This window comes from Zalophus californianus, chromosome 11, assembly GCF_009762305.2.
Source record: "Zalophus californianus isolate mZalCal1 chromosome 11, mZalCal1.pri.v2, whole genome shotgun sequence".
NCBI lineage: Eukaryota > Metazoa > Chordata > Mammalia > Carnivora > Otariidae > Zalophus > Zalophus californianus.
The window spans coordinates 17,364,203-17,390,319 of NC_045605.1; the positions used below are offsets into that span (position 1 = coordinate 17,364,203).

Consider the following 26,117-nt stretch of genomic DNA (forward strand, 5'->3'; position numbering starts at 1 on the left):
GTAGCTGTCCAGTTTTCCCAAAATTTGTTGAAGAGAACTGTCTCATTGCATATTCTTGCCTCCTTTGTTGTATAGTTTCAGATCTCACACTGAGGTCCTCAATCCATTTTTAGGTTGTGTGTGTGGGTGGGTGGGTGGGTGGGTGGGTGGGTGGGTGTGTGGTGTATAAGATCCAGTTTCATTCCTTTGCATGTAGCTGTCCAGGTTTCCCAGCACCATTTGTTAAAGAGGCTTTTTCTCATTGTATATTCTTGCCTCCTTTGTTGTAGATTAATTAACCATGTAATTGTGGGTTTATTTTTGGGCTCTCTATTCTGTTCCATTAATCTATGAGTCTGTTTTTGTGTTAGTACCATACTGTTTTTGATTACTATAGTTTTGTAGTATATCTTGAAATCTGGAATTGTGATACCTCCAGTTTTGTCTTTCTTTTTCAAGATTGCTTTGGCTACTCAGGATCTTTTGTGGTTCCATACAAATTTTAGGACTGCTCTAGTTCTGTGAAAAATGCTGTTGGTATTTTGCTAGGGATTGCATTATATCCATAGATTGCTATGGGTAGCATGGACAAGTTAACTTTTACTCTCCCCACCCCTACACGTTTATGTATATGATGTCATACTTTACATTCTTTTGTGAGTCCCTTTACTGACTTTTTTATAGATCTAATTGATTTTACTGCTTTTGTGCTTTAATCTCTGTACTGGCTTTATAAAGTGGTTAATCTACTTTATGTTTACATGTGCCTGAGAAATTTTTTCCTTCCCTAATTTTCTTATACGTGATTATGGCCTTTCATTTCCACTCAAAGAATTCCCTTTAGTGTTTCTTGTTGGGCTGGTTTAGTGGTCATGCACTCCTTTTGCTTTTATTTGCCTGAAAAACTCTCTCTCTCCCTGTATTCTGAATGATAGTCTTGCTGGATACAGTGTTCTTGGCTGCGGCTTTTTTTCTTTCAGCACTTTGCAGTCCAGAGGGGAGTGGGATGATATGTTCAAAGTTTCTGCTGAAAAATCTGCTCACCGCTTTCTGGAGGTTCTCTTGTACGTATGTAATTGTTTTTTCTCTTGCTGCTTTTAAATTTCTCACTACTTTTTGCCATTTTAATTATGTGTCTTGGTGTAGACCTCCTGGGGTTGATTTTTGTTTTCTTTTTGGTGGCTCTCTGTGCCTCCTGGACCTAGATTTTGGAAAGTTTTAGATACTTCCCCAGATTAGGAAAGCTTTCAGATACTTAATCAAAATTTCTTCCCCCTTTTCTCTCTCTTCTCCTTCTGGGATCCCTAGAATGTGAATGTTATTACACATGATGTTGCTGAGTTCTCTTAACCTTTTTTTTTTTTTTTTTTCTCCTATTCAGCTTGGTTACTCTCCATTATGGTCTTCTAGCTTCTTGTCTGTTTTTCTGCTTCCTCTAGTCTACTTATTCACACTGGCATATTTTTAATTTCAGAACTCTTTGCCCCCTGCTGAGCAAGGAGCCTGACGTGGGGCTCGATCCCAGGACCCTGGGATCATGACCTGAGCCGAAGGCAGACGCTTAACCGACTGAGACACCCAGGTGCCCCTCTTTTTTATATTTTCTGTCTTTGTTGAAGGTCACATGGAGATCTTTAAGTCCAGTGAGTATCTTTATGACAATTACATTAAATTCTCTTTTTTGTCCTGTTGTTTCATTTGGGACATAATTCCTAACTCTGCTTCTATGTATTAAAGTAAGCTCTGTCTCCTGATCTTGAAAGAAGTGGCCTTATGAAAAGATCCTGAAATGCCCTGTAGTGCAATGTCCCCTCCTCACTAGAACCTGGTGTTTCAGGGGTGTCTCCTATGTGTGTTGCATGCACCCTACTGTTGTGGTTGAGCCACATTTGCCTTTAGGCCAGTTGTTGTCATCAGGGTTTGGTCCCTGTGCTGTTACGGTGCCAGTCTGGGGCCACTCTGGGCTTGGCTTAGGTCAGACCAGATGTTTGCCTTCAGCCCACTTGCTGGAACTGTGACTGCATCAAACTACAGGGTTTTCTGCTTCTGTTGTCCCCAAGAGGCTTTCATTGGTGGGCAAGGTCATGAGTCAGAGCAGATGTCTGTCCCCAGTCTTCTGTGGTGGCTGCAGTGACCCTAAACTACTGGGTTCTCTTTGTGCTGTCCCCACCCTATAAGGTTTCTGTTGGCGGGTGGGGCAGGCAGGCAGATGTCTGCCTGCTGCCCCTTGCTGGGGCTGCCATTGAACTACTGTGTGTGTGGTTATCTCCTCCTCTCCCCGGGGCACGAGTCACATCGGAGTGGCGCTGACCCCTGTTGAGGCTGTGCAATGAGGCCCTTGTGGTATCACTTTGGAGGGAGGCCTTTGGAGTGAGGCAAGTTGGATGGGACAGTCTTCAGGAGAACTCAGGAGCAAGGCATGCTGTTAGCAAAAGCTAGGTGGTGAGTGTTCCACACTGGTTCCCGCTGGTGTCTGTGCATCTAGGCTGGTGGGGGGCGGGGGGGCGGACAGGGGAGAGAAGAGACACCATCAGCTCTTTTGTTCTTGAGACATCTCCTAAAGATCCCTGCCCCTTCACCACCAGTTCTGAGATGAGTGAATACAACTCCTTCCCCATAGACCCTAGGCTCTTCAAATTGCTGCTTCTATGCTGTATCTGGGTGGGGTAGTTTGTTATGCTGTTCTCTTTAAGGGTGGGGACTTCATTTCCTACTGCTTTCCAGCTCTGAGTTGAGCCCACTGATTTTTAAGGTTCCCGATGTTAAGCCCCACTTATGAAATACCCACAAAGTGAAGCCCCTCTGGTTTTTAAAGCCAAACGAGGACTCGTCTTCCCAGTGTAGGTACCCCTCTGTCTGGGGTGCCTGGCTGCAGGGTCCCGCCCACTGGTGGTCAGCCTTGCAGATTAGTTCGGTTGCTCACGGCACCTCCACCCTTCCTCCCATTTTCAACGCGGCCGCCATGATTTTCTGGGTTATGCTGATGTGGCTGTTACCTCGGTATATCTGCTACCAGCTCGACTTTTATGTGTAAAAATTCATGGAAGTTTCAAAGAAGGTAACTGTAGGGGCCCAGGGCAGGCTGCCCCAAAATGAACCACTTTGGCATAAAGCTTATTCCGAGCTGAAGGCAATCAAGACCCTATGAGATCAGGATAAATTTTTGCTCCTCCCTTAACTACATGTAAGAGTCTAAATTGGTGGTCTTCCCCAGAACAAGAGTTACGGGCAGAGATTAATTTTATCTGAGTGAACCATCTGTATGGCAGGGTAAACCTCTAATGACCAAACAATTCATCACCCTGTGAAGTACAGTCCTTTCCCCTGAAATCCCAGACCCCCTACCCTTTTCTCCTTAGTTCAAATGACCTTAGTCACCTCATTTTGCCTGTCTCTAGGCTTTCCATGTCCGGGTAGGGTCCCCCATATGGACACTATTAAATTTTTTTTTCTGTTCATCTGTCTCATGTCCACTTTGATTCTTAGTCCACCTGGAACCCTGAAGGGGACAGAACTTCTTGTTCCCTGACCGTTTCCATCCAGAGTGTCTTGGCCGTTCTTTGGCCTTTGCTGTTCCATAGAAGTTGTGGCATTCATATAAACAAGACTTAGGTTTGTTGTGTTGTTTTGGGAAATTTCTGTTGGGTTTTTGATTGGAGGTGCAATGAAAGAATCCAAAGATCCATTTGAAAACTGCTAGCTTTATGAGATTTCCTAGCCATGATCATAGTATGTTCTATTTAGGTTTTAAATCTTTCCAAATAATGCAGTTTCGTTCCCCTCCTGAGGTTTCTTATCTTCAAAAAAAAAAAAAAGTTCCTAATTTTTTCTTTAACGTAAGTAGTATTTGTTTCTAAATAGATCCGTCTAACTGGTGCTATGTTGAAATACGATTGCCTTTTGTCTATTAAAATTGTTTTCATTCCAGTCCTTTTTTCTTATTTTACTGTTAGGTAGGATATCAAGGACACTCTTCAATAGGAGTGATGGCAGGTGCTTTTGTCTTGTTGCTGATACAAATGAAAACTTTGTCTCCATTAAGTTATGAAATTTGCTTCCAAACTTTGTGACTATTCTTAGTTTATGGAAGGCCCCTTATTTTTACTGTGTTTTACATCTGGATGCTGAATTTTCTCAAATGCTTTCCCATCATCTATAGAATTCTATATGGGTTTTCTCCTTATTGTGCATGTCCTAGTATTATGCCAATTTTGCATTCCTTGGTTACATAAAACTTGCTTGTGAAATATTAATCTTTTTGAACACTATTGCTAAGTTTATAATGGCCTATACATTTTCTTACACTGTCCTCATTGGAATTGTATACCAAAATCATGCTATCTTCATGAGTTCCAGAATAGTTCCTATTTTTAAAAATTCTCTGCTATTATTTTTAGAAGATTAGAAATTTTCCTTTGATGTTTTATAGACCATATAGCCCCAGAGTTTTCTTTGTGGAAGAATTTTTAACTATTGTTTCAATTCCCTTAATAGTTTTTACTATTTCGGTTCTCTAATTTTACTTTTAATAGAACTGACTTTTAGCAGTTATTGTTCTAGAGATTTTTCCATCATATTTAAATTTTAAATATTGCCATTAGGGGTGCCTGGGTGGCTCCATCGTTAAGCATCTGCCTTCAGCTCAGGTCATGATCCCAGGAGCCCCACATTGGGCTCCCTGCTCAGTGGGGAGCCTGCTTCTCCCTCTCCCTGTCACTCCCCCTGCTTGTGCTCACTTTCTCTCAAATATGGGCATTAAATTGCTTATCTCTTTCTAAATGTCTGCATCTGCAGCAATCTTTTCATTCCTGAGGTTTATTAGACTACTTTTTTAAATCCACCTTGGCAGTTTTGTCAATTGTTTCAAATAATCAACCTTTTGTAAGGCTTTTCTAATTTGTGTTCTATTTTATTAGCTTTGGCTTGTTCTTATTACATGCTTTGAGTTTATTTTTCCTATCTCCTCAAAGTGTAGGCTTAGCTAATTTTGCTTTATTGTTTTCTAACATAAGTTTTTAAGAACTGCTTTAGCTTGATCCTAAGTTTTTTTCATTAAATACTCCATGGCTCTAAAAACTCAATGGTACAGGTATTTTCACATTAAAGATGCTTAATTTTAATCTAATTATTGTGTTGTGTTTAGGCTTATAAATTCCACTTAAATTAAACTGCCTAAGTCACAATGTGATAAAAAGTAGCAAAGGAAGGAAAGTACCACTGTTAAACCTTCCACACTCAAATTCTCTTTCTTTCCTCAGAACACTCAGGTTCAGTGTGTCACAGGTAAGTGTCGACTTACTCTCAACTGAGTGGTATCAGTGTTAACTTTCACTATTAGTAAAGTCTAATTTGGTTCCCTTGTTAGCTAAAAATATTAATACAAGTTTAACAGGTTCTGCCCACCCCCAGTGAATTTGGAGACCACTCATTTGTAGCAGTAATTCTCATCCACGGATAATAAGACATCATCCCCCAATGCATTTTGTCATTTTGGGGGAAGGGGCACTGTTTATAGAATAAAAGCATATTTAAGATGACTTTTGTTTTCCAAATGTATAATTTTATCTTTTTCTTTTATAATGTAGACTCTACAAGACTGACATCTTGACTGGTAGAAATTTGCAAAGGATGTAATGTGCATTCCTCTTGAGAATTGCTGCAATCTGAGAGGGGTAAGACTTTTCTATTATGAGGCCTTGGAATTAAAAACATTGATCTATTACACAGTAAAGATGAAAGATACATAGTCTAGTCATTCTGTGGTAAAGTGCCTTCCCTCCACAGAATAGATACTGTATGGTAGACACCTGGAGGTCAGCTAGGCTCTGTTGCATTGCCAAGCAGAAAGGGAATCCTCACTTTTCATGCAATTTGAGCAAAGTTCTATAGTATATATTCTCAGTACACAAGCTATTAGAATTCCCTTCTCCACAGTTCCCAAATCCTTCACCCTCCACTCTTTTTTCCACCTAAATTAAAAATCGGGAAAAGGTAGGAGAAAGCCAAGGATATAATGCTACACTAAGGGCCATGATGCACTGGTCAGGAAATGGTTTTTACTTTTCAAAATGTATGTTACATAAAACAAATTATTGGTGTTAGCAAATGTTTGAGGTGGGGAAAAAATCCTCTTACATAAAAAACACCACATGAAGATACTTAAGTATACTTAAGTTGTATAAGCTCACTTTTCTAATTCAGTTCCCATCACCAGAAAGGATGCTTGAATGATTCATTCCAGGAAACAGTCTCATGCATTTTAATCACTCTTATCATTTCAGAAGAAACATGTGACTAAGTTGTTTACCAGCAAATATTGTAACCTACATGATAGACCAGTCATTCTAATGACACTTTAAAAGGAACAGAAATGAAAACCATTTACAGGAACTTCTATTACTGTTCTTGCTGTTCAAGCATGGAAAACAAGCATTCCCCTTTCCACATCTGCTTATACAAAGGGTCATGCTTCACCAGAAACTTGTCTTAGTTCTTGAATAGTAAATACAAAAAGACAGAACTGAATTTTAGACTCAATGGCATGATGGTATATGCTTGTAGTTAACTTTCATATTTCAAAATCTAAAACCTACCAAATATTTGACTGTCTTCTAGGCAAGAGTGTGGTGAACAGGTGTCATCTTCTTGAAGTCTTTGGAGCCCAAAGTGCTGAAATTACATATCTATGAATTCTGGGACACAAGAGAAAGGCATTATAGACAGAATGCTGAGAAATGAACCTGGGCTGTAGGGCAGGTTCATCTCTGCAATTGATCACAAAAGGCCACCACTACAGATGGGCAGTTAACTGTTCTGATGATTACAAATTATCACAGCGCATGACTTCCAAATTTGGGAGATGTTTGTCAAAATATGAATGTGCCCTTGAGAGTGTTTCCCACATAAGAGCATCATTTATCAAGCATGTCATGGTAGCAAAAGGCTCAGAACTAACCACTGCTTTAGAGGGTAGACATTGCATTTCAGTGCTTGTTATCTACCAGCCCGATAATGGTGTGACCCAGTACACCTTTTTAAGATTAAATGCCTGACAGTTTAGAGTCTTAAAGAGACACTGTATGAGAGATTTTGTTCTAACTTGTGATTTGTTGGAAAAAAGGAAGCCCTTCTATTTTTTCAAGTGCTTAGGGAGGTTGAATTTTCCAGAGTAAAATATTCCTCCATGTTTAACATAGCCAGAGACCACCTTAATTCCTAATAACATTCCCGATTTTTTATTAATGAATCTTGAGGAATATGGCTATTTCCACTTAATACATAACCTTCCCTCCAAGCTGATATTTACATGTACCTCCTAACCAGGTAGAGCACTTACAGAATCAGGATGTAAAATTCATCCTTTCCTCATTGCCTTTTTCCCCAACATCTCTTTCCACAATAAAATATTTGACTATTCTGGGGCACCTGGGTGGCTCAGTTGTTAAGGGTCTGTCTTTGGCTCAGGTCATGGTCCCGGGGTCCTGGGATCAAGCCCTGCATCGGGCTCCCTGCTCCACGGGAAGCCTGCCTCTCCCTCTCCCACTTCCCCTGCCTGTGTTCCCTTTCGCTGTGTCTCTGTCAAATAAACAAAAATTTGACTATTAGAAGACTACATCACTGTTCTTTACAGTATAAATAGACCTCTTATTTAATCTATTTGACATTTTCAGTTTAAAAAAATAAGATGATACAGGTGATAGTAAAAATGGCAGTCAGGACATCTAAAAGTTCTCTATAAAAGCCATGAGAACACTGGGAGAAACTGTCAAGTAATCGGGAAACATTTTCAGGAAAAAAGGGCCAAATCTTGGCAAGAACAATAAGCCTTGTGGCATTCTAACTTGCCCTATTCCCATTCCACCACCACCCCCTCCTCCAACTCTATGGGGGCCATGAAAACCATAGCCCACAATCACAGCTAAAGCCAGCAGCCTGGCAACTACTAGAGATGCAGAAAGGAGTTGTTTGTTCAAAACACAATAGGATAACCAAAAATCGGGGGGATAGAAGAAAAATGAATAAGATATCTACTGATTGATAGTCTCTGAAATGCTGTGACCTGTTCCTAGGACTCTAGAAGGCAATACGGATGCATAAAGTTGTGTGCAAGGCCAGCACCATGCACATGCTCAGGAAAGAGCTGAGAAGGTCCTAGGACCTCACTTCTGGGTAACATTGAGGCTCCACTCAAGCAGAAAGTAAAGGCTAAAACAGAGTTGTAAACAGCTTGGCTGGATGTTGAAGACCTGCCCCCATACACATACACAGCCCTTCTGCAAAGACTGGAAGACAATGGTTCTAGGCATCTAAGGAACTCTGTATCCAATTATTGGCTCACCACTAAGCTAATCAGAGAATTCAGCCACACAAAGATTAGACTACATAATTCAGAAAAACCCTAGATATATAGGAAACTCCAGGAGTGAGGAGAATCCGTTTTCCAGAATGGCTACATTATGTTATTTTAAATGCCATTTTTTCTGTAAATGGACTAAATGGCTCCAATCAAAAGACACAGGATGATGGAATGGATAAAAAAGCAAGACCCATCTATAATTTCAGACCTAAAGGCACATGCAGATTACAAGTGAAAGGATGGAAAAGCATTTATCATGCAAATGGAAGTGAGAAGCCAGCATAGAAATAGATCAGACAAAATTAAAAAAAAGACGAGATAAAGGACACTGCATAATCAAAGGGAGTGACAGAACAAGAAGATATATCAATTGTAAATATTTACACACACAACATGGACATGGGAGCATCCAAATCTATAAAGCAGTTAGTACCAAGGTATTTGATACTGACAGAATAAAGCAGGGGGCTGTAACACTCCACATGTATCAGTGGATAAATCTTCCAAACAAAATCAACAAGGAAACAATGACTTTGAATGACACACTGGACCAGATGGATCTAACAGATATATTCAGAACATTCCATCCCAAAACAGCAGAACACACATTCTTTCTAAGTGCACACAAAACATTCTCCAGAAGAGTTCACAGCTTAGACCACAAAATAAGTCTCAACAAATTCAAAGGCTGAAGTCCTCCATGCAGCTTTTCTGATCACAATGGTGTAAAACTAGAAATCAACCACAGGAAAAAAATCTGGAAAGAGCACAAATACATGAATGTTAAATAACATGCTATTAAACAACGAATGGGTCAACCGAAAAAGAGGAATAAAAAAATATATGGAGACAAATGAAGATGAAAATACAATGGTCCAAAATCTTTGGGATGCAACAAAATCTGTTCTAAGAGGAATTTTATAGTAATACAGGCCTACGTCAAGAGGAAAAATCTCAAACAACCTAACCTTACACCTAACGGAGGTAGAAAAAGAACAAACAAAGCCCCAAACCAGTAGAAGGAAGGAAATAATAAAGATTAGAGCAGAAATAAATGATACAGAAACAAACAAAAAACAATAGAACAGATTAAACCTGGAGCTTTTTCTTTGAAAAGGTCAACAAAATTGATAAACCACTAGCCAGACTCATCAAAAGAAAAAAGGCCCAAGTAAAATCACAGATGAGAGAAGAGAAAAAACCAACACCACAGAAATACAAAGGATTCTAAGAGAAGATCATGAAAAACCTTATATGCCAACAAATTGGACAACCTAAAAGAAATAAATTCCAAGACATATAACCTACTAAAACTGAAACAGGAAGAAATAGAAAATTTGAACAGACTGATAACCAGCAATGAAACTGAATCCGTAATCAAAAACTCCCTACGAACAAAAGTCTAGGACCAGGTAGCTTCACAAGCAAATTCTACCAAACATTTAAAAAAGAGTTAATACCTATTTGTCTCAAACTACTGCAAAACATAGAAGAGGAAGGAACACTTCTAAATTAAATCTATGAGGCCAGTACCACCCTGATACCAAAACCAGATAAAGACACCAGAAAAAAAGAACTACAGGCCAATATCTCTGATGAACATAGATGCAGAAATCCTCAACAAAATACTAGCAAATCGAATCCAACACCACATTAAAAAAAAAAAAAAAAAAAAACACTCACCACAATCAAGAGGGATTCCTGGCCTGCAAGAATGGTCCAATATTTGCAAGTCAATCAACATTTGATCCTTTCAGGAGATGTAGAAAAGGCATTTGACAAAATATAACATCCATTCATGATAAAAACCCTCAACAAAGTAGGTCTGAATAAAGGCCTTATACGGAAAAACTCACATCTAACAATGTGGAAAAACTGAGAGCCTTTCCTCTAAGGTCAGGAACTAGACAAGGATGGCCACTCTCACTACTTTTATTCAACCTATTACCTGAAGTCCTAGCCACAACAATCAGACAACAAAAAGAAATAAACGGCATCCAAATTGGTAAGGAAGAAGTAAAACTTTTCACTATTTGCAGATGACATACTATATATAGAAAACCCTAAAGACTCCACCAAAAAAACTACTAAAACTGATAAATGAATTCAGTAAAGTTGCAGGATACAAAATCAATATACAGACATCTGTTGTATTCCTGCAAACTAATAATGAAGCAGCAGAAAGTGGAATTAAGAAAGCAATCCCATTTGCAATTGCTCCAAAAAACAGTAAGATACCTAGGAATAAACTTAACCAAAGAGGTGAAAGACCTGTGGTCTGAAAACTATAAAATACTGATGAGAGAAACTGAAGGTAACAAATGGAAAGATATTCCATGCTCATGGATTGGGAGAAAAAATATTAACTTGTCCATGCTACCCATAGCAATCTACAGATATAATGCAATCCCTAGCAAAATACTAACAGCATTTTTCACAGAACTAGAACAAACAATCCTAAAATTTGTATGGGACCACAAAAGACCCTGAATAGCCAAAGCAATCTTGTAAAAGAAAAACAAAACTGGAGGTATCACAATTCCAGATTTCAAGATATACTACAAAACTGTAGTAATCCAAAACAGTATGGTACTAACACAAAAATAGACCCATAGATCAATGGAACAGAACAGACAGCCCAAAAATAAACCCACAATTACATGGTCAATTAATCTACAACAAAGGAGGCAAGAATATACAAAGAGAAAAAGCGTTTTCAACAAACGGTGCAGGGATAACTGGACAGCTACATGCAAAGGAATGAAACTGGACCACTTTCTTACACCATACACACAAAAAAAACCCTCAAGATAGACTGAGGACTTCAGTGTGAGATCTGAAACTATGCAACAAAGGCAAGAATATGCAATGGCACAGTTCTCTTCAACAAATGCTGTTGGGAAAACTGGACAGCTACATACAACAGAAAGAAACTAGACCACTTTCTTATACCGTACACAAAAACCCAAAATGGATTAGGGATCTAAATGTGAGACCTGAAACATAAAAATCCTAGAAGAGAGCACACGCAGTCATTTCTCTGCCATTAGCCATAATATTTTTCTAGAGGTCTCCTGAGACAAGGGAAACAAGCAAAAATAATCTGTTGGAACTACATCAAAATAAAAAGCTTCTGCACAGTGAAGGAAACAATCAACTAAAAGGCAACCTACTGAGTGGGAGGAGAGATTTGCAAATGACATATCCAACAAAGGGTTAGTACCCAAGAAATATAAAGAGTTAATACAACTTAACACCCAAACAACAACTAATCCAATTAAAAAACGGGCAGAAGGCATGAAAAGACATTTCTCCAAAGAAGGCAAACAGATGGCCCACAGGCACATGAAAAGATGCTCAACATCACTCATCATCAGGGAAATGCAATTAAAAGTACAATGAGCTGTCACCTCCCACCTGTCAGAATGGCTAAAGTCAACAACACAAGAAACAACAGGTGATGGCAAGGATGTGGAGAAAAAGGAACCCTCCTACACTGTTGGTGGAAATGCAAACTGGTGCAGCCAGTCTGGAAGACAGTATGGGGGTTCCTCAAGTTAAAAATAGAACTACCCTATGATCCAATTATCGCACTACTGGGGATTTACCCAAAGAATACAAAAACATTAATTCAAAGGGATACATGTACCCCTCTGTTTATTTCAGCATTATTTACAATCGGTAAATTACGGAAGCAGCCCAAATGTCTATCGACAGATGAATGGATAAAGAAGTGGATGGAGCTAGAGCAAATAATGCTAAGCGAAATAAGTCAGGAAAGACAAATACCATATGATTTCATGTATATGTGGAATTTCAGAAACAAATGAGCAAAGGGGGAAAAAAGAGACAAACCAAGAAACAGACTCTTAACAAGAGAGAACAAACAGGTGGTTATGGGGGGGAGAGGGAAGGGTAAGTGATATAGGTGATGGGATTAAATAGTACTGAGAAAGGTACAGAATTGAATGACTATTGTACACCTGAAACTAATATAACACTGTACTTTAACTATATTGAAATTAAAAAAATGTTAAACGAAATAAACCCACTTCAATTAGGTTTTGGTCCTCACCCCCCCTTCACTGAAAGTCTTCTTAATGACATTACCCATGACTTCTAATATTGCCATTTCCAAAGCCCCTTTTCTGTCCTTGATTTAGCTGAAGTCTCAAGAGCAATTGAAACAATTTTTTAAAATCAAGTTTATTGATGTGTAATTTCCAATAAAACATACACATATTAAGTGTACAATTTGATGAATTTTGACAAATATATTCATCTCTATACCAACCACTACCACAAAAGGGACCCTTGTGCCCATTCCACTCCATCCCCACAATCATCCTGACCCTAAACAACAACTGATAATGCTGCTACTGTATTTTAGATTTTTCTTAGAGCTTCATATTAATGGAATTATACATGATGTATTCTTTTTTTGACTTATTTTGCTCACTATGTTTTTGAGATTTATCTGTTACTGCATGTATTAGCGGCTCATTCCTTTTTATTATGAGTAATATGGAGATTGTATAGACAAGCTACAATTTGTTTATCCACCTGTTGATAGACATCTGGGATGTTTCTGGTCTGGGGCTTTTACAAATAAAGCTGTCGTGAACATTCATGTATCAGTATTTGTGTGGACATATATTTTCACTTCACTTGGATAAATACTTAGGATGGAATTGCGGGGTCATAAAGTGCATATTTTAATTTATAAGAAATACCAAGCTATTTCCAAAGTGGTTGTACCATTTTACAGTCTCACTAGCAATGATGAGAGTTCCAGTTACTCCACACCTCACCAACACTTGTCATGGTCACTTTTCAAAATTTTAATTGGTCTAATAGATGTTTTGTGGTATCTTGTAGTTATAACTTACATTTCCCTGATGACTAATGATGCTGAACATCTCTTGTGCTCATTAACTATTTGCATATCTTTTTTATAAAGTGTTCAAAGCTTTGGCTTATGTTTTTATGGGCTGTTTGTCTTATTGAGATGCAAGTGTTCTTTATATTCTAAATAAATCATACATTCATACATTTTCCCCCCACTTTATGGCTTGTCTTTTCATTTTCTTAATGGTGTTTGAGAATATTTTAATTTTGATGTTCATTTCATGAAATTTTTTCTTATGATTCATGCTTTTATGTCCTAAGAATTATTTGCCTACTCCAAAATCTCAAAGATTATATTTTATGCTTTCATCTAGAAATTTTGTAGTTTAATCCTTACATTTTGGTACATGATTTGAGTTAATTTTGTATACGGTGTGAGGTCAAGTTTAAAGTTCTCCCTTTCTATATGGATATCTGGTTGTTCCAGCCCCCTTTGTTGAAAAGGCTAGTTTTGTCCCTCATTTAGTTACCTTATTTCTTTTGTCAAAATCAATTGACAATATATGCAATACATGACAATATATATGCAATATGACAATATATGGCATGGGTCTATTTATGGACTCTATTCTGTTCTGTTGGCCTATAAATTGTGACATTTCTTTTCCTTGCTTTCTTTCTGTGATACTGTATTCTCCTGGTTCTCTTCTTTGGCCAGTTCTCGTTCATTTTTTTTCTTCAGCCTTCTCCTGGTTCTCTTTTATAAGTGAGGTACCAAGGAGTTAGTCTTAGACCTCCCTCTATTTCTCTATCTACACACTCTCCTGCCATCAGATTGGTAGGTGTTAACTAGAAAAAAGGAGTGGGAGACATGGAGAGAGGGAATGAGGAGGAAAAAGAATAAAAATGTCTTAGAATGACACACGTATATAGAGTCCAGGAGATGAGACAGAATATGACACATGGAACCTAAGTACAGCTAGTATAGAATGTGAAGGAGGAAAGCATGAGACGAGGCAAGGCAAAGTTTAATAATAGTCTGGGAGGCAATGCCAAGTTTGTACTTAAACCTGCAAGAAATGAGGAAATGACATAATAAGATGTATAAAAATATTTAATGGTTGTGTAAATGACCATGCAGTCATTAAAATAAAATTTGTGAAGGGTACTTTGCCACTTTTGAAAATTCACATTATGTTTCATTTGGAAAACAAGATCTGTATAAACTACATAAAATTTATATTTTAATGTGAGTACTTTAAAAGACTACAAGATGTACCAATTTTTTAAAAAACGATTTACCACGGCGCCTGGGTGGTTCAGTCTGTTAAGTGTCTGTCTTTGGCTCAGGTCACGATCTCAGCGTCCTGGGATCGAGCCTCACATCAGGCTCCCTGCTCAGCGGGGAGTCTGCTTCTCACTCTGCCTCTGCCCCTCTCCCCGCTCATACTCTCTCTCTCACTCAAATAAATAAAATCTTTAAGAATAAATAAAATTAAAGAAAGATTTATCTATTTATTTTAGAGAGAGAGAGAGCAGGGAGGGGGGCAGAGGGACAGGGAGACAAACAGACTCCCCACTGAGCAGGGAGCCCAACATGGGGCTCGATCCCAGGATCCTGAGATCATGACCTGAGCCAAAATTAAGAGTGGGATGCTCAACTGACTGAGGCACCCAGGCACCCCAAGATGTACCAAATTTTTAACAGTAGCTATTCCTAAATGTTAAGATTGCAGATGGCTTCATATTCTTCCCTTTGCTTTTTTATATTTTCAAATTTTTAAAATAAGTCTGTATTAAATCTATAATACTTTAAAAAGCATGCTAGAAAGCAAACATCCTATTTTTAGAAGAGGTGCCAAGTTACTGCTAAGAATAATTAAGCTGGGTGTCATCACCACTGTGGCAGAGTAGGGGACCCCAAGCCTCCATCCACCCACAGAGATCAACAATTAGACAGCTATCCACAAGCAAAAAAAATAGCTCTGATAGAGTTCAGGGTCTACTTAAACTTCAGCAAGCACCACAACAGAACAAAAAAACCTGAGAACCACCACGCAAAAGAGGAAGGAAGAACAGGACTGCTTTGCCTGCATCATGCCACCCCCCAGGCCAATACTGCACAGTACCAGGAGTTCCCTCGCTGGCAAAGGGAGAACAGGGAGAGTGACCAGCTCCCCGAGCCTTTGGGAGCACTGCACAAGGGACCCACTTTGGTCTCAACCCACCCAGAGGCGGAAAGGCTGTGACATATAGCGGTAGCTAGGAGCAAGGAAGAAGAGTAGGGCTACCAGTAGCAGCCACACAGCAGGAGGGACTGTGGTCCCCAGTGAACTGGGGACAGCAGTAGCTTTTGCCACTGAAGAAACCAATGACCAACACAGCCAATGTGGACCCCTACAGAGTTCACCACTGAGGGTTTCCCCCAAAGGTTTTCCCCATCACAGCCGACGCCGACCTGATGCCCTCCTTGCCCTGTGCCCAATCCGGCCCCCCTCCTGGAACTAGTATCTATGCAGGCAGCCAGCCCTGGCCTCTGCGGCTGCATGAGCACAAGATGCCAGCCAAGATGCTGGCAGCTGACACCCCACCCCTGCGTGCACATCTGGGGCTAACTAGCCCCCCCAGCTGGGCACCTACATGCCCCTGGCCTGATTCCCATTGCCAGTCTCCACCAGCACATGCACACCCCGGACAGATCCTGCAGCCACAACAGTGACCACCAAAAGCCAGGGCCCTTACAGCTGCTTGTGTCGCTGGCACTGGTCTGCACCACGGGGCTCCCCTGCAGCTAGCCCCCCACCCCATGATGCCTGAGCATGCCCCCAGGCTGACTCCCGTCCCTGGCTTAGACTGCTGTGCTGTGCCTGTAGGGTGAGTCTGTAACTACAGGGTGCACGCTGACGGCCAGGACCCCCTACAGCTGCTAGTGCACCCACAGTTAGCTGTGGTACCATGCCGCTGGCCCTGGCCACCACCTCTGTGCCTGATCCAACCCCTGCCGCTACAAGGCATTTATAGCTGGTCCCCACAACCGAGTATCTGCACATCACCAGCTCTGTTCACCCTGGTCCCTGGCCACTGGACCTGGAGGCACCACTGAGGACTCCAATATGCCTTGTAGTCACTGCAATCCCTGTGCAGTCCTTGTCTAGAACCATGTAGCTGTTGATATCATGGACCCCAGAAGCCTGAGCTGGACCATCACAAGTCCCCACATGTGGTGCTCTATACTGCTAGACCCAGGGTTCCAACATGCTCTGGCATGTCCCTACCAACAGGGGTAAAGGTCTTTCCTAACCAAAATCAGTCCATAAAGTCTGGAAGAGATGATTGTGTCTTCAAATGCACAGACATCTAATACAAGGCTAGAGGGATGGTGAAGAAATCAGGGAAACATACCGCCACCAAAGGAACATAGTAAACCTATAAAGTTAATATACATAAACTTATATATAAATGTATTAAGTATATGCCAATAGATATAAAGGGAGATATAGACAACAATACAATTATGATAGGGAACTTCAATACCCCATTTTTAACAATGGAAAGAGCATCCAGACAGAAAATTAATAAGGAAACACTGGACTTGAACTATATTTTAGACCAAATGGATCTAACAGAAATATACAAATATACAAAACATCCCATCCAACAGCAGCAGAATACACATTCTTCTCAAGTGCACATGGAACATCCTCCAGGATGGATATGTGAGACCACAAAACAAGCCTTAGCAATTTAAAAAAATATTGAAATCATACCAAGTAACTTTTCCAACCACAATGGTATGAAACTAGAAATCAATAAAAAAAGGAACACTGGGAAATTCACAAACATGTGAAAGTTAAACAACACACTTCTGAACAGCTAGTGAAGAAGAAATCAAAAGGGAAATGAAAAAAAACTATCTCCAAACAAAAAAAGGAAACAATGAAACAAAACTTGAGATGTAGCAAAAACAGTTCTAAGAGGAAAGTTTATAGTGATAAATGCCTAAATTAAGAAAAAAGAAAGATCTCAAACAACCTAACTTTACACATCAAGGAATCAGAAAAAGAACACACTAAGCCCAGAGTCCAAAATTAACAGAAAAAAGGAAATAAAGATCAGAGCAGAAATAAAGAACAGAAAAATAGAAAAGATCAACAAAATTAGGAATTGGTGTTATGAAATGGTAAAATTGATAAACCTTTGGCTAGACTTACCAACAAAAAAGGAGGACTCAAATAATACTATAAATGAAAGAGGTGACATCACAGCAGATACATAGAAATACAAAAGATCCTAAGAAGCAATTATGAACAATTATGCCAACAAACTGGACAACCTAGAAGAAATAAATAAATTCCTAGAAACATACAACCTACCAAGACTGAATCAGGAAGAAATCAAAAATCTGAACATACCAATACTGAGCAAGATTGAATCAGTAATCAAAAACCTCCCAACAACATTGGGGAGGGTATGTGCTATGGCGAGTGCTGTGAATTGTGCAAGACTGTTGAATCACAGATCTGTACCTCTGAAACAAATAATGCAATATATGTTAAGAAAAAAAAAAAGAAGAAGATAGCAGGAGGGGAAGAATGAAGGGGAGTAAGTCGGAGGGGGAGACGAACCATTAGAGACGATGGACTCTGAAAAACAAACTGAGGGTTCTAGAGGGGAGGGGGGTGGGGGGTTGGGTTAGCCTGGTGATGGGTATTAAAGAGGGCACATTCTGCATGGAGCACTGGGTGTTATGCACAAACAATGAATCATGGAACACTACATCAAAAACTAATGATGTAATGTATGGTGATTAACATAACAATAAAAAATTTAAAAAAGCCTCTCACAATAGCCAGGATGTGAGAGAAGAAGATAGCAGGAGGGGAAGAATGAAGGGAGGGAAATCGGAGGGGGAGACAAACCATGAGAGACGATGGACTCTGAAAAACAAACTGAGGGTTTTGGGGGGGGATGGGTTAGCCTGGTGATGGGTATTAAAGAGGGCACGTTCTGCGTGGAGCACTGGGTGTTATGCACAAACATGGAACACTACATCCAAAACTAATGATGTAATGTATGGTGAATAACATAACAATAAAAAAATTAAAAATAAAAAATAATAAAAAAAACAAAACAAAAAAACTTCCCAACAGGGACACCTGGGTGGCTCAGTTGGTTAAGTGTCTGACTCTTGATTTCAGCTCAGGTCTTGATCTCAAGCCCTGTGGGTTCAAGCCCTGTGTTGGGCTCCACAATGGGCATGGTACTTAAAAAAACCAAACCAAACCAAACCAAACCTCCCAACAAAGAAACATCCATGACCAGACGGCTTCATGGATGAATTCCATCGAACATTTAAAGAATTAATATTAATCCCTATTAAACTCTTCCAAGAAATTGAAGAGGTGGGGACACTTCTACATTCATTATTGTCCACCAATAAATGAATGGATAAAGAAGATGTGATACACATACATACATACACACACACACACACACCATGGAATATTACTCAGCCATAAAAAAGAATGAAATCTTGGGATGCCTGGGTGGCTCAGTCAGTTAAGTGGCTGCCTTCGGCCCAGGTCATGATCCCAGGGTCCTGGGATCGAGTCCCACATCGGGCTCCTTGCTCAGCGGGGAGCCTGCATCTCCCTCTCTCTCCCTCTGCTTGTGCTCTGTCAAATAAATAAAATCTTTAAAAAAAAAAAAAAGAATGAAATCTTGTCATTTGCAACATGGATGGAGCTAGAGAGTATCAATGCTGAGTGAAATAAGTCAGCAGAGAAAGACAAATACCATATGATTTCACTCATATGTGGAGTTTAAGAGACAGAACAAATGAGCAAAGAAAAAGAAGAGACAGACACAAACCAAGAAACAGACTGTTAACTATAGAGAACTGATGGCTACCAGAGGTGAGGTGGGTAGAGAGGATGGGAATTAAAGACTACACTTATGATAAAATAAAATGATAAAAATAAAAATAAATAGCTCTGCACAGCAAAAGAAACAAGGAATAAAATGAACAGGCAATCTATGGAATGGGAGAAAATATTTGCAAACCACCTAACAAGGAGTTAGTATCTAAAATATAAAACATCATACAACTTAATTGTAAAACAAAAGACACAAACACACACAATCCAATTAAAAAATGGGCAAAGGACCTGAATAGACATTTTTCCACAGACGACGTACAAATGGCCAGCAGGTACATGAAAAAGTGCTCAGCTTCACTAGTCATCAGGGAAATTCAAATCAAAACCACAATGAGAAACCACTTCACACCTGTTACAATGGCTAGCACCAAAAAGACAAGAGATAAGAAGTGTTGGCAAGAATGTGAAGAAAAGGGGACCCTTGAGCATTGTTGATGGGAATGTAACTTGGTGTCAACCACTGTGGAAAATTGTAGCGATTACTCAAAAATCAAAAATGGGAAAAAAATTTTTTTAAATGTAACTATCATACGATCCAACAATTTCACTTCTGGCTATATATTCAAAGGAAATGAAATCACTATCTCGAGAGGTATCTGCACCCTTGTGTTCACTGCAGTAGCATTCACAATAGCCAGGATGTGAAAACAACCAAAGTGTCCATCAACAGATTAATAAATTATATATATACTATACACACACACACACATACACACACAAACACACAACAGAATGTTTATTCAGCCTTTAAAAAGAAGGAAATCCTACCATTGTAACAACATGGATGGACCTTGAGGGCATTATGCTAAATGAATTAGGTCAGACAGAAAGAGAAAGACAAATACTATATGATCTCCTCTTAAATGTAGAATTTTAAAAAGGTGAACTGACAGAAGCAAAGAGTAGAACCTTGGTTGCCAGGGACTGGAGGTGGGGAATTGAGGAGATGTTGGTCAGAGTACAAACTTCCAAGTTATACAAGGAATATGTTCCAGGAATCTAATGCACAGCATGGTGACCATGGTTAACAATACCATACTGAATATTAAAAGTTGCCATAAGAGTAGATTTGGAGGGTTCTTAGGTTAACAACAACAATGGTAATTATGTGAGGTAAAAGATGTGTTCACCAACCTTTCTGTGGTTCACAACAGATATACCTATCAAACCATCACAACTGTACACCTTAAATTTATATACATTCTATGTAATTATATCTCCATAAAGCTGGGGGAAGAAAAGAATAATTAAGCTGTAAGTTTTATGGGTTCCAAAGTTTGGGTCTTATGATTTCGCTTATTTCTAGTTCTGAGCTCAGTGTTTGGTAGATCATAGGCATTACAGATGAAGAAATAAAACCTTATGGGACTTCAAACAATTAGCTGGTGAGAAAATTTCTGGGTTGAAATAACTACTCCATAGGAACATTCCCTAAGGAACATACAAATTACAACACTCATGACTGGTTCAAACTAATGTAGACTGTTGAAAAGACCCCTTACTTTAAATCACTTTAAAATATTTATTTAAGCCTTCTCAGCTTTTGATAATATGGTGTAAATGAATGAGAGCATATTTTGAAATGATCTGATCATTTAGGACAAATATTCTACTTACATAAATACAAATTGCTGTTATTATGTTTCTGCCTCACACTAGAGTCCTGAGCCAGCTTTGTAAATTTTCTATATAAATTTGCTCACAAAGTGGTGAGCCAAAGAGATATAGCAAAGGCAGCAAGCCAGGCAAATTTGCATCTGGATTCTCTGTAGGACTCTGGGACAGTGTTGCCTTGCAGTTTCAGAGGCAAATTTATTTGTGTAGTACAGATGGTTGCCTCAAGAACAGTTTGTAACACAAATTGCTATTATAGTGTGTCATTCTCATTAATTTAGACCCAGATCAGTTTTGCCCCAGTTACAAATGGATTAAAAAAAAAAAAGTCTGTCCATTTAAGGCTTTCAATTATATATACATATATATTGAAGTATAATAATTAATATTTTATATATACATACATACAATACATATGTCCATATATACTATATATCTACTTTAACTTAGGAGGTAAAATAAGGATGTGTAAACCATTATAACTCATATGTCTGCCTCCCTCTCTTGAGGAAGCACTTTTAGAGGCTGATATTATGTTCATTCCTGAGTCAGTCCTTGCAACAGCTGCTACTTAATCCTCTCTTCTGTTTCCTGCTTATTGCACATCTGATCATTACTCAAATGAGCTTCTCCTGGTATAAAGCCTTTACAGCCAAGAGGGTCTCCATGGAGTTATGCTCAGGTGGATTCAGTGTGATGGAGAAGATCATGGAAAACTTTTTAGAGTAAGTTTCTCTTGAACCAAGTCTTGGAAGATGCAAAGGAATAAACTAGGCAAACGAAAATGCATTCTAGGGAGAGGACTGCACAGAGTACTTACTAATTCAGGCAAAGGGTAAATCTGGAGCTGAGAAGCAATAACCTGATAACCGGCACAGTGTGCTTATAGACCTAGCATGAGTTGTCTGACCTAGCTGGAGTTAAGAGATGAGCCTGGAGAAGCGACAAGATTGTGAAGGGACTAGACTACGTAATGAGCATGATTTTATAGGGGTAGGCACTGTTTGCAGAATTTAGTGTGGTTGACGACCATTTCCCTTTACTTCATATTTTGATTAGTTTTTTTCTGCACCATTTGAACCCACCGAGTCTTTCTGGCATGGGTGACCCAGCAGTCCAGTTCTGTAGCACCCAGTTACAAATGCCCTCTAAGCTGCTCTCACATTCTCCTCGTTTCAGTTCCCAACAACTGCCTGATTTGCTCATTATTCCTAAAAGTAAACAAAGAGCAAGAATGGAGATAATGCTTCTCCTCTCTAGCAGAACATTCCATGACAGACCATACCACAAGATACTAGCCTGACCTCGGGTTGGCTGCCCTTGGGCAAGACCCGAACCCTGATGGCAGTAGGAAGGGTGGCTGGGGTACAGGTGCAGAAATCACATAGTAGGGATTGTGAGCAGGGCCTTTTCCCCCTTCACTGGGCCATGGGTGTGGCAGGGACTGCACTGGCATGGGATCAAGCCTTGAACAAGTGACTTAATGTCATAGAGCACCAGACCTAGAACCTTTAAACTGAGAACGAAAAGTACTTAATTTACAGAGTGATTATGAGATTTAGAGGTAATCTATATCAACTATCTGCTTCCTGCTTCGTAGCAAGTGCTCAATAAATGGTGATACATACACATCAAGCTCTACATTTGTAGTTTTTAAGAAGCACATGTTTAACCCAGTCTATAGATGATGCTTTTCCTAACCACTCCCTCTACTGTTGAACATTTAGTTTTTTCCCTCCATTTTCAATTTTATGATTAATGCTGCATTAAACATCATCATGAATATAGTTTTATCTTTTGAATCATTTTAAGATAAATCCTTATGCGCCTCATTAGAACAATAGATGTGGATATTATTTCTATGGGTTCTAATGCATATTGTCAAATAGGGATCCAAAATGAATTACCATTCTTACAAATGTTGAGCTAACCCGTTATCTTGAAGACATATATAAATTAGGATATTACACTTACTTTTTTACTTTTTCTTTTTCTCTCATTAGGTGTAAATGGTATTTTATTACCATTTGGATTTGTGTTATGATCAACAATATTAGATTTTAAAATGTTATGAGTTGATATTCCTTCTGTGTGAATGAATTGTTCATACTTTTTTTTTTAAAGATTTTATTTATTTATTTGAGAGAGAGAGAATGAGAGATAGAGAGCACGAGAGGGAAGAGGGTCAGAGGGAGAAGCAGACTCCCCGCCAAGCAGGGAGCCCAATGCGGAACTCGATCCCTGGACTTCAGGATCATGACCTGAGCCGAAGGCAGTCGCTTAACCAACTGAGCCACCCAGGCGCCCTGTTCATACTTTATTGATGAGGTTTATCAAGTATATGCATATACGTACACAAACATGTATACATATTAATCTCATTTATGACACTCATTATAGATAAAATTTTACGTGTAATTTCATATATTAATAGATTTTCTTTTTTTTATTATTATTAATAGATTTTCTACACTGTCATAGTCTTGGAAGTTTCTGTTTTTGTATCAGTCCTAGATTTAAAACATGTTCTAATGTGTGGAAGAAATATTCCTTTTTCTTTACTCTTTTTTAAGATTATTTAACACCATCAAGACAGCTGCTTAGAAAGACTAGTAAAATGGGAGAAAATAAAAACCCTGACATGACCGGTAAAGAAAAAGACAAGGAAAAAATTCAAAATTGTTGGAAGAGAAAAGGGGTCATAACACGTCCTGCGGAGTTTTTAAAAATAAGAGAACACTGTGAACAACTTTTCTGCCATTAAATTAGAAAATGCAGACAAAATGGACCATTTCCTACAGATACAAATGGTATTTGTTAAAACTGACTCAAAGGAAAACAGAAAGCTTGAATGTATCTAAAACCATGAAAGCGGCTGAATTAGGAGTTCACCATCTACAATCACTCGAGTGGCTAGATACGTGGATGAAAAACCAGCCAACTTATATGGAGCTTCTGAATTACTAGTTTAAGCTGATTTCTAGTTTAAGCATCAGGACACACTGAATTCCTAAAACCTGATCTAAAACTGACTTTATTACAATTTGGAAAAGTTCCATGATGACCTTCTTTCCCTAGTGCCCTACTGCTACAGACTAAATACATCCTCCCAAAATTCATATGCTGAACCCTAATGTGAGGATATGAAAAGGAGGGGCCTTTGGGAGGTGAACAGGTCTTGAGGGTGGAGCTCTTGTGAATGGAATTAGTGCCCTTATAAAAGAGGCCCCAGAGAGCTCCCTTACCTCTTTCTCCATATGAGAACATAGGGAAAACCAAACAAAAAACAAAACGATGGCCATCTATGAACCAGGAAGAGGGGACTCACCAGATACTGAATCTGCTGGTACCTTGACCTTGGACTTCCTAGCCTCCAGAACTGTCAGACATAAATATTTGTTGTTTATAAGCCATCCAGTTTATGGTATTTTTTTATAGCATAATAATATGGTATTATGTTATAATTGTTTTGTTAGAACACCTAAGCATGCACTGCTTTGGCTTAAATGGTTAATCTAGGGTTCCTTCTCTCTCACAATAGAATATCTGGTTTAACGTTTAATCCTATCCATGTAACCCATGTTACACTCCATGCTGTGCACTGAAAGTCTAGGACTACCCAAAATTCATATGTTGAAGTCCTAATCCCAAATGGAATGAGATTGGGAGGTAGGACCGTGGGAAATAATAAGGTCATGAGGGTGGAGCCCTCGTGAAGGAGATCAGTGCTCTTATAAAAAGAGCCATGAAAGAAATGATGTCTCTCTGCCATGTGAGGATGCAATAAAGAAAGTGGCCATTGTAAACCAGGAAGAGGTCCTCACCAAGAACTTGGCCCTGCTGGCACCCACGCAGGGTGGGGTGTCTTAGTCTGTTCAGACTGCTCCAACAGCAGACCTTTATTTCTCATAGTTCTGGCGGCTGGAAGACACTCCACCATGCTAGTGCGAGAATGTACAATCCAATCCTTCATATAAGTACCCATGCTCTGAAATATATTTGTGCTTTTATAATTAAAATATTCAAGTAATTCAACAGGAGAATGGTACTCAAAATCTAGCCTTGATCCTGTGTCCTTTACTTACTGAGAGTTTTTCTTAACTGTTCTACTGAAATATGCATCAGAATGCTTTCAGTTGGAATAGGAAAAAACCACCAAAGCAATCTGACTCAAACAATAAAAAACTGACCAGCTGGGTTTTACATGAAGCCCAGAGATGGGGCAGGCTCCAGGGCTGGTTGGTCGAGGGGCTTGTATCATCAAGAATATAGCTTCTTTCCCTCTCTTTGCTCTAGAACCATAGGATCTGTACCAATCCACGACTGTTTCCCCTCCAGGCTGTAGGACAGTCATCAGTTACAGTGAGGCCTGCTTAGGCCTTTGTTGACAGCCAGCAGAGGAGAGAAATTGCCTCTCCCTAAGCCACCAAAAGGAAGTCTTTATCTTCAGTCTTTGGGGGCCAATTTACATTTCCCCCAAACAATGGTAGGGCTAGGTCCTTGAAACAGTCACTGGCCTCCTAACCAGGGCCTATCAGTGGGGCTCAGGGAAGTCCCTCAAAGCTTACTGCTGCCATACAATGGGAAGGGGAGAGTGAATGTTGAAGAATCAAGCACTCCATCTACTGCAAAATATTTGCTCAGAAACACTTGCATTTTCACTGGTGACATTTGGTTGTACATTCATTTTGGAGTTTGCGAAGATAAAAGGAATTATGGTGTGTCTTCCAGTTAGTGTCTAAAATAAGATCTTTGCAAAGTTATGTGCCAGTCTGAGTTTGCTGTTAGATCTCACGCAGTTGATAAAGTATCAAGCCTCAAACGTAAATAAAAAGTGTAAACTAATTTTTTTCGACCTAATTGGAAAAAAGATTGTAAGATAAATCATTCTAAACTAAAAGTCACAGCTAAATATTAAATGCAATGAATATGTCCAAAGACACACAAGAGAGAGCCTTTCAATCCAAGCAAGACCATTCCCCTCGCAACCCAAGTCTGTCTTACACTCCAGCCACAGTGCATGAATATATACATGTTTACACAAATATATCCAGTGCAGAAGATATAAATAAAATCCGTTAGACAGTATCAATGTATTTTATCTGTAGGAAGTTTATCAGTGTCATAGCATCTACATGTATAGAATACACAGCATTTCCTCCCTTTAAAATTTGTATGAGGAATAAATGCACATTCCAAAAAAACTCAATCAGCCTCAACAGACAGTAAAAGAAAAACAAAGTCTCTTTCTCAATTTCCCCAGAGTCCTCCCCCCACCACCCCAAAGGCCTAGGTTATCAGTTTCTTGTGTGTTCTTCCCCAGATAGTTTCTATATATGAAAATACATATGTATCTTTTTAAAAAATACAAATGGGGGGAT

General features: G+C 39.2%; 1 long non-coding RNA gene across 1 annotated transcript in view; it reads right to left on the bottom strand.

Moving 5' to 3' along the window:
* Positions 1 to 1,543: 1,543 nt before the first annotated feature.
* The window catches only part of LOC113914202, a 52,745-nt gene continuing 28,171 nt past the window's right edge, over positions 1,544 to 26,117 (bottom strand). Inside the window, exons 2-3 of the long non-coding RNA XR_003517408.1 lie at positions 6,573 to 6,671; positions 1,544 to 2,465 (exon numbers count right to left, since the gene is read on the bottom strand). This is a non-coding gene — a long non-coding RNA (uncharacterized LOC113914202). The remainder of the gene's footprint in view (positions 2,466 to 6,572; positions 6,672 to 26,117) is intronic.